Genomic DNA, 13694 nt, shown 5'->3' with positions numbered 1-13694 from the left:
AAACAACCTTGTTCCCAGTTTTTTTTTCCTTTTTGACATTGAGGCAATAAGCAGCGGCAACAAACCCTGAAGATGAGGATGAATTAAAAGGGAAATCAAAGATTATCATGCAGTCATTATATTAATTCTCATAAAAACTGTTACAGTAAATTTAGCAATAAAATAAAAATATAAATTACAAAAATCTCTTAAAAGTTGATTAGATATTAGTTAAAAACGTTAAAAATAGAAGAAAAAAATCGTATCAGCTTGTGGTGAAAAGTTTGAGGCGTCGTGATGAAATTCTCGTGGCAAACACACGAAATTCTGATGAAGGAAAACGTCAGGTCTGTTAGCAAAGCTCGATTTGAAAAAGTGCAGCATGTTGGCATTAACTGACGACACAATGGCGACTGGAGGGAAAGGGAAGAATGGAGAAAGGATTAAACCAAAAAACGGAGGGTGCAAGTAAAGTTAGTTAGATTACAGATGATTACACCACCTCGTGCCCAGATAATCTTGTTTAGATTAACATCCCACGACCATATTTCTTGTCGAAACGGAACGTGAAAAATCGAGGAGAGTACCATTCAATTTTGCTTCCTGTATGCAACCAATAAACCCCGTTGATTTCAGTTTGGGAGAACCTAAAAATTAAGAAGCTATAATTTGCAGGTTGCACGGTATATAACGATACTAGAAATCGCTTGAGTATAATCTTGGAATAAAAAAGATTTCTAAAAGCAACGCGTTAATTATAATACAAAACTTCGTTGGAGAAAAATGAGATCCCTAGAAAATCTTACCTGCGATATACAAAGCGCCATGCACCTCGACATTAAACGGACTGGTTGCCACATACATAATCCCATCAACAAACAAACGGAAGAAACTTCCGATACGATCAACATCAATTATTTTCCATGCTCCATCGCACAGCGAAAATGAAATGTTACGCCGTGTGTTACGATCGATCCACGAAACAAGAGCGACACTCGCCGACTGATCTTTGTAAACAAGTTGGAGCTGGAAAGAAAATTTAAAAATGTTAGGAGCTGCTCGTAAATTACAACAAAGCACCAAAACGTCAACGTTTCTTTTTACACATCTCTGGTATGAAGAAAAAACCTTTTCAAGACAGCCAGGGCTTCTCACTAAATACAAATCATAGTGCCGTTTTTTCCTGCGCGCGCAGAAATGGAGGTAACTTTTCCGCTTAGTTTGTTCACATTTTTACCTCCATTTCTGCGCGCGCATCGGGCATTACGTAATCATTTAGATGCGTGCGCAAGTAAATACGGGCACTCTTATTCCATGTATACACGCCCTTACCTTGCCAAACTGTTGCGTTAGATACAAATCTCTCGTCCCGTTCGACAAGTGCCACAATATTCCGCTGTACATGGTCGTTCTTATCTTCAGTCGCAACTTAAACGAAGAAGAAGTTGAAACAGCTGGATCGATTAAGGCGTAGCCATTCGCTCGAAACGAAACTTGCGGTTCAACCTTGACATAACATCGGCGTAAATTGCGAGATGCATTTACATGTTGATGTTCCCTGTTTAAAATAAAAGAGAAAATAAGATTATTGAAAAAATCACAAAAAAAGAAACATTACTAAGGCGCAAATTTTTAAAAACCGAAAAACCAACTCTGAAAAGTAACTTCCAACTCACCCACGCGAACATGAACGTCAGTTGATTTACAAGGCATACTTATATTACGCAAAAGTCATCGCACTGTTAATCGAGCGTTACTAATTAATTATAAAAAAATCAATAGTGCTAGAGATTGCCCATATATGGGCATAATTACGCTTATAAGAGCATTTATGTGTTTACGGGCGTCCCTCTTGAGAATTTAACTGTTGTTTGTTTTAAGGTTTTATTTATCCAAAAGGGAAGTCTCGTTGACAAATGTGCGTTCATTAAAGTAACCAGCGTTTTCTCTCTGTACTCAATGTCAAAAATATTGAAATAGAAATAAATTCAAATTTGACTTCGTTGTTGCCACAAAATTACTCGCTCAACTTGTCCGCGCTTTCTTTTTTCAACTTTTTTGCTACCCTAAATTATTTTTTTAATGGTCACAAATTTTCACAAATTTTTCCGCCCACTTTAATTTACTAAAAAAAAGTCGGAAAATCCGCATCACCCTATTTATCAGACCGAATACCGACAGACGGAATTTCGATATTAAAAAAAGGACGAAAAATTTTCAATAAAAACCATCATACGGAAAACAAGTGCACATGTTATGCAAAAAATAATGATTTTCCACAAAGAATTAATCCAAAGCCGTAATAACACAATTTCGTCACAGGTCTGATAATGCAATTTGAATATTTAAATGACGCCAATAAACTCCCAGTGAATAACGGATAAGTAATATAACGTATTTTCTTCCTGCCTACCTACCTACCTACCTACCTACCTACCTACCTACCTACCTACCTACCTACCTACCTACCTACCTACCTGCTTGTCTGTGTGTCTGTCTGTCTGTCTGTCTGTCTGTCTGTCTGTCTGTCTGTCTGTCTGTCTGTCTGTCTGTCTGTCTGTCTGTCTGTCTGTCTGTCTGTCTGTCTGTCTGTCTGTCTGTCTGTCTGTCTGTCTGTCTGTCTGTCTGTCTGTCTGTCTGTCTGTCTGTCTGTCTGTCTGTCTGTCTGTCTGTCTGTCTGTCTGTCTGTTTGTATGTAAAAGAACTCATACATAAAACCATACCGTAATTTGAAAAGGAAACTTTGATCTCGTCTAGCCAATTCAAATTTCCGTATGCATCCCCAAAATGATTTACCTGACGGATTCTATAAAAGAAAGAAAACGGTCAATGAACCAGGGAGCAGACATATTAGGGTTGATAACTTATAGATATAGTGTTATAAGGACAGATGGAAATCGTTAAAGAATATATATTCTTTAAAAAATCTAAAATATTATTTAATTATTATAATTATATTATACTAGTCGTTAGCCCGTGGAAAAATCCACGGGTTCGCCCGTCGCAGCTAAGCTACCATTTTGCGTGACGGACTGACGGACGTATACGGGCATTATAATATAAATAATTTCTAGAATCCTTTAAATTAAAAAATAATAAAAAATTTACAGCTTTCCAGGTGCAACAAGCCTCAATCAGATATAAACTCCAAATCCTAATAACACATAAAATCAGAAGTTGCGAATATTATTTAATTATTATTTAGTTTCGTTACACTTGATGTTTGATTTATTTGACAAAAAATAAAAAATAATGAAAATAGATAAATTAACTACAAAAATATAAGTGGAACACGTAATAAAACGCAGCTTCAAAGGCCTCTTTTCCAAATTAGTTGTGCATCCTGCAGGTGCACAAGATAAGAGGCTACCGCTACTTCCCCTAACTGCGCTCTACGCGTCGTTTTTCCAACAAAATTACACTTACATGCAGCATGGAGGTGTCAACTCCGACGGGTGTACCGCCCAAATACAAGGGGAGCGATAGAAGCATTTTGTTTTCGCCAATTCCGTTAATAGCGTTGTGGTATTCTTGCGTTTCTGACACCAAGATGGCACCAAATTGCATAATACGAATCGCATACACCTATGAGAGAATACGCAGTGGATTGGGATTTAAGCTTTCGACTCAAAAGTCGTATTAGTGTTTCTGAAATAGCAAAAATCTGTCTTACATTAAATAGAAAAACCATACCTTAAACCATTGGCCAGTATTGTATACCCGTTCCGTGGTCATTTTCACCATGCCGTTTCCTGCATCAAAGTGATACACTAACTTCCCGTCAGCTAATTCAATACATATGTACTGCAGGTGTGTGTTGTTGTTGTTGGAGGCGTAAAATAAAACACCGTTTGCCAAGATCGAACGAAACTCAATCGTGATAACAAGGCTACACAATTAAAGCAATTATGTATTAACAACAACAAAAACAATGAAAACGACAACGACAACAACTACGACAACAACTGCGACAACAACGACAACAACAACCACCACAACGAAACAACTACAACAACAACCACAACGACAATAAGTCTAAAAACAACGAAAATTACAACAACGACAACAACAACAACGCCAACAACGACAACAACAACAACGCCAACAACGACAACACAACAACAACGACAACAACAACAACGCCAACAACGACAACAACAACAACGTCAACTACAGCAACAACAACAACAACAACAACAACGACAGCAGCAACCAGTTTTAAAATAATAATAATAGAAATTTACTCGATGTGAAAATAAGAAAGCAGGGAATTGCCGTCTTTAGGATGTAAAGCTAGTAGGGAATCTCCATTAAATCCAATCCAATCCAACTGAGAAGAAAACACCAAGGGTGATGCGTGTGGCGCACAGGTGGGTGGGGGTAAAGTAGTGGGCGGTACAGTTGGTAAATTAGTCACTGGAATCTTTGTTGGCGGTACAGACACTTCATCCAATGATACCATACTACTATTTCGTACCATGTCGTCCAGTACACTAAAATTTGCATGAACAGCACTAATACATACACACAAAGCAAACGACTTCACAGCAAAAAAAGCTGAAATTGATTGCCAATCTATCAGTATGGTAAAAAAAGAGTTTTTCTAACTTCGTGCACTAGGTACAATGCTTATTGTACGTTACATAGTGAAAAATATATATTTTGACTTTTTCATGCAAAAATTACAGCTCCTAAAGCCTTTACGAGGGAGTACTTTGAATACCTTATATTGTTAAAAGAAAAACTTTCGAAATCTCCTACAAATCCATTCATAACTGGTACTGCGGTTGTCATGGAAATTTTACTTCGTCCAATCACCACTTTCCCATTGAGTTGAAAAGATTCAGTCAATAATGGAGAACTCACGGTGACTCTGCCATTATCAATGTTAACATGCAAACTAAACGTGAGAAAGTAACCCCATAAAAATAATCTATCCACTGACTGACATAACTACATAATATATGAATATGTATATAAATGTATGTGGATAATTATAAGTCCATTAAAAGTGTGTACCTACCCAATTCAGGCCAGGTAGAAAAAATGCCCTACCTGGCATACTTTCGGTAATAACTCTAGAACCATAAATGGCATTACCCTGAAACTCTTAGTAGCTGACTTTTTATCATTTTGGATCAGAAATATAGGAGAAAAAAATTCCAAAAATTTACAGCAGGTGGTGTGCCACGCCCATTTTAAAAGGCACTGTTTCAATTATTATAATGGACTTAAAATGTTAACATTTAGGTTTATATGTCTAAAGTTTTTCAAATAACTTACGCCCTTTGCTTTTACCGCCTTTTGACGCCTATGGGCGTTATTTTGTATTCTAGGGAAGCCCACTTACACATCTTTTTTTTTAGGTTTCACTAAAACTTTGATACCTGCGTTGCTTGTCAATAATTTTTATATGCTTTTCTCATTGATTGTAAGCATTTCTCCAAAAAAACATACAGAATCAATCTATGATCTATGTCTCTAACCAGGTGTGCATATATATTTGCCATTTTCAAATGTAAATAATATTTGTTACGTTGGCTCCTCAAAGGATTTAAAACTAAGCCAAAATAGCTAAAATGTTTATTTAATTATTAAAATTAACATTATTTTCAATAATTACTACACAAATTCAAAAAAACGCTGACGTCAGCAAAAAAATGTTGATAGTCAGCATTTTTAATGTCATATGACAAATATTATCTGTACCAAGTTTTATAAGTTATAATCTAATACAGGGGAAGTTATGGGGTATTTTTCACTCCCCCCCTAGGACTACACTCGCCCCACTATACCCCGGAACTTAACTTTGCCCCACTTTCGTGAAAATTAGTTGCCGCGAAAAATCTGATTTGCACTAATTATTCTTTCTTTTTTTTAGCATTCTATAAATAAATAAAATTTCCAATTCAACACTTCTTACTGTATGTCCTCTGCAGGTAAAAATTACGAAAGAAAAATATTGTCAAATCCCGCAAAAATTAATTCTTTTAAGGTATATAACATACAAACTAATGTTTTGTCTTCTTGCTATATTTTTAGGTATTTAAAAGTTGTTCGTCTGTACAATTGACAGCGATATAGCAAGCTGACTACCTATATGCCAGAAAGTGTAATACATACACAATCCAATATGATTTTGAGAATTCTATGTGAGTAGCACACGCTGAATGTTTCCAAAGAAACAGCATCAGAATCCAACAAAGTTATTTTACAGACTTACGTTGTATCGTTGAAATCTATCGTCACTGCATGGTATGAACCATCATTTATTGTCTGGTCTGTAGAATACACGGCTGAATTGTTCACTTGAACATAAATATTGCCATGGAAAAGAGTGATATATAGCAGGAGGTTCTACAACAAAGTGACCAAATTAACATACAGGCAGGTATATAGACAAGCACGTAAACAGACAGACAGACAGACAGACAGACAGACATGGAAGCTCGATACATGCATTTTGAAAGTCCTGCCGGCCTTCTTCGCTCTGTTAATATCAGGAGAAAGGTCAGTCGGAGAACAAATAAGGTACCAATATATTAACTGGGACCAAAACTTAAATTTAAATGCTTACCTCACTCTGATGTGATAAAATAACACCGCTAGCAAGCAATGTTTTGAAAGTGAATTGTATCTGAGAAAGTTTCGATATGCTCATGTGTAAATGGGAGAAACCATCGTTGAAGAAGTGAACGCCTTTTCTAACCTAACAGAAAAGAAAGACTAAGCTCATATTTCTAGTTCAAAATAAAATCCCTACCAATTCTTACTTAGGTATTTCTCTAGGCTTCATGCTGAACGCTCCAATGAGATAGCCGCCTATTCACTCTGACCAATCGCTGTCGTGTTAATAAAATTTTAAATAGGTCAAAATGTGAAGGAGAAGGGAGAAAGTAGAAATTTACTCTCCTTCTTAGCCACGTGGTTATCTAACAACACTTAATGTTCTCTGATGACCACTACTAAATACAATCTTAGATGTTGCACAAATATTCACAGCAAACTTTACCTTCTGTAAACAACCATCATGTCGTACTCCGTGTGATGCCCTCCCAATGAAGGATCGAGATGTTGTGTGAGTACCATTAGACATATTAAACGATCGCATGCATCCAGCGAAACTAGAGAGGCAAAATAACACAAAAGAACTAGCACAGTTCGTAAAATAATGGATATTTTTCTTGCATTCTAGCTTTGATGGTTCGCGTTGCAATTAATGATGTGTGGTGCAACTTTTACTATGGAGGATAGTTTTCATTGGTTAACGTTTCGTTGAGTTTAAAGCTATTAAAAGGAAAATTCTGCTGCAAGCTGATGGAAATTTAAAATTTTACTTGCTTGGGAGAGTTACACTCGGGAAATTCACTAGACACTGTTTGCAATTACCTCTGCGTGGAAGAGTCGTTCAAACCGCCCAAATATACATAAACACCCTCCATCCTTGCACGTTCAACAATAGGGAAGGTCATACTTTCAATCAGCACGCTTTCGTACATAAGCATCATACTAATGTTGCCATGGATACTATTAACACGGAGCCGATACCAGTTACCATTAGCAACAAAAGATTGACTTCTAAAAGTGATCGATGTTGAGGAATCGTTTCGTGCATAAGACGTGACCACGTGCCCTTCTGACAGTTGGATGAATATTGGAAAATGCTGTAAAAAAACGTGAGTATAATAAAAAACAATACTTATATTAAATAAAATATTTTGCAAGGAGAAACAAGAAATCCGTCACAAGTATAGATAGTGGTCAAAAACAATTAAAATCTATATCCAGGACATTCCAGGAGTTTTTACGGCATTTTTCCTGTTTTTTTTTTTTTTTAAATTGTTCAAGATTTTAGGATGAGTCCAGGATAAAGCAGCAAACCGTGCAAAATTTCAAATTTTTGTAAAGATTAAAATATCTCAATTCGCAAAAATTTAAGTCAACGTTAAGTTTTCCAGAAAAATTTTCAGGAGAACTTCAATTAAAATTCCAGAATTTTCCAGAACAACTTTCTTTTTCCAAATATTTCCAGGAAAGTGATAACTCATTTGCGCGCCTTATTAGCAAATTGGGACACGAAGAGCTGTGGGTCAATTTGCAGTTCTTGCTGACAACATAGTCATCCTAATCTATGTCAGCGATCGTGGACGGCGACAACTGCTACGCAAGAAGTACGCGCAAAGCAACACCGTTTTAATATCGTCATGCTTGGAGTATTTATTCAAAACTCTTGTTTGAATTCTTTTTAAATTCACATGAGGCTTAGAGTAGGCCTTTAAATTTTGGAAGTAGCTACGAATAAACGAACAATATAATAAAAGGAAAGGAAGCATAAGAAGACAACCATCTCTAACCTTTCCAGCATCTTGCACAGCTAACACTGTACCATTCTTCTTAAAAGAACGAAATTCCATTTGAATGTCAAAATCACCAAGCAAACTAAACTTTTCCATATCTTGCACAATGTAGCCAGAACCGTAAAAGCTAGCACCTGGGCTGTAAAACTGCATCTCCCTTAAACATAAAAATAATGAATTTATCTAAGCTGGTGAGGAAAGTAAAACGTGTATATAATAAGCAGCGAGTGAACAAAAACTTAAAAGGAATGGTTGCAATGGATTGACAATAACCCGTTAGGGTTAGGGTCCGTTTTTTCATAAAATTGTAGCTGTTTCCTATTTAAAGTACCTCATGTTCTATATCAAACAATATAAACAGATCAAACATCAAAACCATTACAAAGAGTATAGTACCTCTTTCGGCCACCACACACTTGTAAATGTGCTGTAGTTGATGGACCCATCAATGGAAGCAAAGATATATATTCACCATTCAGTTTCATATTTCCAATACAACCATTGAAAGTGGATGGTGAGTTTAAATGCTGTGTTAAAAAAAGAAGATAATAAACACAATGGCAATATTACTGGATCTAGTGAATAGAGAGGCTACAGACTGGATCTAGTGAATATCCTTATAGGAGCTACAGAAAGATCATGTGTATTTTTTTATGCTATTTTTTTTAAACAGAGGAAGTATTCAAGCACTCACCTAAGTGCTTCCTTTAAGTGAGCGCAAAGTTTAGACGAAGAGAGGGGTTAGGTGTCATTTCACGTGCTCAGATAAGAAGACATTGCAAAGATTGATAAAAAATGACATCGCTGTTAGGACCCTGATCTCATGATACTAGACTCGGACAAAGAAGTCCATGACAAAACCGTTCTGTTATTTTAATTTCTTTTGAGATATGAAAGTTACTTAAAAGCGTCAGGAAAATAAACAGTAATCTTGTTTTTAAATTTCTAGTCAGCATCCAGCTAAAATAAACGCTCCATATAGTTAAGTGCCGTTTATCTTAAAGGCAAACAACTTCATGAGAACCCAAGGCTTATGCTGTCATTCACGGTATCTAAAATTTGATAAATAGTTTGGTATATAAATAATATAAAAATTATTTCAACTAATTTTCTGAAGTTTAATTCTTCAAAAAAAAAACTATATAACGTTCTGCTAAAATATGTTTTGCTCGCAAAAAAAACATTTATCAACTCCAAGCAATAACCAATAGGTTTGTGACAACAAAAGCGCTAAAGATTGCAACAACTGCAACAAAACAGGTAAGGTCCATTTCCTCGAGTTTATTCAAAATGTTCAGTTTCCCCTTGTCGAAGCCTTCATCAAAAGAAACGGAATCATTCTTATTTTGTAAAAAAAAATAAAATCTTCACCAACTTAATCGTGCTTGCTAGGAACAAATTGAAAATTTGGATGTATCTGTGACTGAAAAGAAATTTAATGGAGAAATTTATGGAGTCATACCTCAGTTTTTTACCCAGAAAATTCTTTTAAGCAAGATCCTTGTCAATCTTTCGATTTACTTTTTTATATTATGAAAGATTAGATATTATGAGAGCCTCAAGTCAAGAGATCTTGTGTTTTTATAAAAACAAAATTCTATTTCCCTAAATTTTTTTTCAGGTTTTTCCTGCAATTTTCAAATATGACGCAAACATTTCAGATTTTTCAAGTATTCAACGAGCACTAATAGACCACACGCCTGGAATTCAACTCAACCGATTTCATGTGTGGGGAAATTCTCTTTGTAGTTTTATTTTGACAACCATAAACAAAATATACTAAAATCTACTAACACAAATACTGTAATATCAAAAATTTATTACCAGGCCTCCGATGTTTACTTCTAATGTAGTTGATTGGAAAGAATTCTTCACGGGGGTGTCATAAACTTTGAAACGACCATATGTGCGGGTGAGATCGTCTGCAAATGATGTCACAGTGAGACGAGAAGAGGTATTTAGCCTAAAAATAAACAATTTGATTTGATATTCATTTTACATTAAGCTTGATTTGAAACCTCTACAAGAACTATGATCATCTAAAAAAAGTTAATTGAGCAGGGTCTCTGCTAATTCTTTTTTAAGAATTTCATGATTTTCAAGGTATTTCTGCCTTTTTGGGTGTTTTTCAAGGTTTTTTTACTATTTTGCGATATTTCAATTTTGCGATATTCCAATTTTGCGATATTTCAAGGTTCTGGTCCACACATACACACAAGAAAATTATATAAGTACTGTTATGTTAAAAACACACAAAAATGACAGTGTCAAACACAATATTTGGACAGAAATATTTATAAGAACTTCAATGTTTTTGCGAATGATGAATACTCATGCTTTTTACAGTCACATCTCAAGGTTTTTGAGGTTTTTAAGCTCCAACAGACGACAGTTAACTAAAAGAAAACAAAGTTTACCTCGAGAAATGCGCTCTCTTCCAATGGTTATGCGATGCACCCACTTCCCAATTCACAATTGAAAAGTTTCCATACGTGGTTGAGTAATCCACAACAACACGAGAATTGAGAATTTCAAGCCTAGCCCAATTATGTTTCTGTGGGAAATAAAAAAATACAATTCTTTTGATCATCACGATAGTCATAACAAATTAAGATTACAATTACAGAAGAATTGATTTTTAAGTACATAAAGTTTAAATTCATAAACGTAAAATAATTTTTAGTCTTTCCAAGTTCATGGGAATGAAAACGTGCAAAAGAAATTCGAGCGAATCATCATTAAATATGGAAATTATTAGTTCAATTTCAAAACTTTAACTAGAGCATTTAATTGGTAAATTTATGTTATATATATCAAGTTAAAATGTGTTTGTTGCATTTATTTGCTAGGTTCCTGCATGTAAAAAAGTCCTGTACTTTTTTGAAATTAAGTAATTTGAAAAATACTCACATTATTCTTATCTTTCAGTTCGAGCAACACAGCATTTATATCATTTGTTCTAAACTCCACCTGAATCTCCATACTATCTTGTGAAAAGCTAACATTGGGTATCGTTTTGTGTATACTTCGGTTACTGATATGGAGTGGCACGTTAATCTAAAAAAACAATAATAATTCTAATCCACATGTGTAGTTCACTCGTGGTTTAATTGTTAAGGGCTTTTTTGCGGTACAGGGATTATAGGCTTATTCCTGGTGGTTCCACGCGCATGTGGTTATCGGTCTAGAGCTCAAATGTAATTTATTGTAAATGTAGGCTGGAAGCATGAATGATTGCATGAATACTGCTTGAATGATTGTTCAGTGGTGAAGTTCCATTGCTCTAATCAAATATTCAAATAAACTAACATCCAAAAACTATATTAAAATCCTAGGTTGAAAATATTTTTTTAAAATGCAAGGTCATACAATTACATAGTGCTAAATTTGCAATCGGATGAACACTTTGGAAAAGCAAAAGAATTTCCAGTCCATAGATGGCAAAAAAATTTTATAAACTATATAAGAATTAAAAATTAAGTGTGACCAAGTTACATTCTGTGTAGAATGATACAAAAAATGTCAATGATTTTCGATAGTAAACAGTAAACAATAAATAACAAAAAAAATACAAAAACAATGGAATACAAAATATTAGCGTTTAAAAATGATTCCATTTTGTCAATGTCAGAACTAATGAAAATGACCAAAAAGAATTTTTGCTAACGAACTAAACATTGTTTTCGTTGGATGGTATTTGAAAAGAATGATAATTGAATTTTTATGATAGGTACAAAGTAATTGTCAATGTTAACAGCTTTCTATAAAAATTAATATTTCAAAATTAACTTGATATCAAAATGAATAAAAAAATAGTTTAACGATATGTTTTCAAATCATTGGTGAACTGCAAAATAATGACTTTTCAAATAAGCGATAGGAAATTGATAAATTTCGGATATCTCCATTATCAAATTCCAATATGCGGTAGGAAATTGATAAATTTCCGACAAAAATATATTTAAATGCATAACAAACATACCCTATTAGCAATTTGTTTCAAATCTGCAAGTTTCTTTCTCAAAAGTATTAGCCTAGCCTCCAGCGATTCTTTAGTTTTGTTGAACTGTTGAATGAATTGCATCGATTGATCAACATGATTGATAATCACTGAAGTGTTCTTTAACTTATCGGAAACAAAATTGACTAAAAATTGTGAAATAAATATTATAGTGGCAGCGGATCACTAGCCTAGAGACACTTTCTATCCTTCACTATATGTTTGGGATATGGTTCTAAGGTTTTCCATTAATTAAAACTCTTGCTCGTGTAAAATGTTTAATGCATATATGAAATACCATTTAAAAAAAAAGATATTATTACAATGCAGACAAGAAGATTAAAACAAACTTGCTTAAACAGGGGTTCGTTATTCGTCTTGATTAATTTCTGTTTTTTAAAGAGGATAGGGATATGGTGATTGTAAGAAAACAGAACCCCTTCTCCCTCCAATTTTCAACAAGATACTATAGATAAATTTATAACCTTTCCACTTAGCTTCATTAAACAACATAGTGCTGTTGGTTGCAGTTGTGTTGAGATGTATCGTTTCAACTTCCAGATTTGTTATGTTGTTTATAATACTGTTTGTGTCATTTAACTCATCAATTATATGTGTGGTCTGATTAGTGACGTTCGTGAGTTTCCGTACACGAAACCATAATTCGTCCAATGCAATGTTATTATTGTCAGTAGTGTTTAAAACTTCTGAATGGAGTAAGCGTGTAAAGGTCCAGATTTGGCTTGCGTTGTTCATAGAGGAATTCAGTAAAGAAATATTTTGCGCAAGATCTAAAAAATCACAGCTAAGGTTGAAAAAAAACAACAACTTAAAATTGAGGTCTTAAGCCACAGGTGCATTACAGAAAAGACATCACAGAAATAAACTAAAATTCTAAATTCAGTTATCTACATAGCATACGCTTCAATTTTACATCTTGAGGAAGTTGTTACGGAATAAATATAGAATATGTTGCACTCACTTCCAATAATCTCAGATCTGGACACCATATTTGCAAATAAAAATCGGCTTTCTACACTGGCATCGTATATTATCGCAGAAAGTTTCTTGCCATTGTGCTGTGAGATCTTAAACAAAAAAAATAATTTTTGGCACAAAAAAAAATTGCAACAAAACTCGCGCATAGAAAAATGTTTTTAGTGTCAAAGACAACATTCTCATAGGCCCAGTATGATAGCTAACTGAACACAACTCTTACTGTCAATTCCCTTAGAAAACACCTGTGCTCGGTAAATACCCTCCTTTAGCAAGAAAGAGATTTATGTTACACGAAAATTTTTATTTACATACAATTCCGAAATAACTATTATTATGAAAATTAGACAAATGGGTTTTTA

The 13694-nt window shown here is 34.5% G+C and overlaps 1 pseudogene; it reads right to left on the bottom strand.

The window, feature by feature from the left end:
* Positions 1–102: 102 nt before the first annotated feature.
* Positions 103–13694, bottom strand: part of LOC130647666 (laminin-like protein epi-1) — a 29901-nt pseudogene continuing 16309 nt past the window's right edge.

The sequence above is a fragment of the Hydractinia symbiolongicarpus genome, chromosome 1 (assembly GCF_029227915.1).
Source record: "Hydractinia symbiolongicarpus strain clone_291-10 chromosome 1, HSymV2.1, whole genome shotgun sequence".
NCBI classification, from domain to species: Eukaryota; Metazoa; Cnidaria; class Hydrozoa; order Anthoathecata; family Hydractiniidae; genus Hydractinia; species Hydractinia symbiolongicarpus.
Note: the sequence above shows the minus strand (reverse complement) of the source record. Positions and strands in the feature narration are given on the sequence as shown.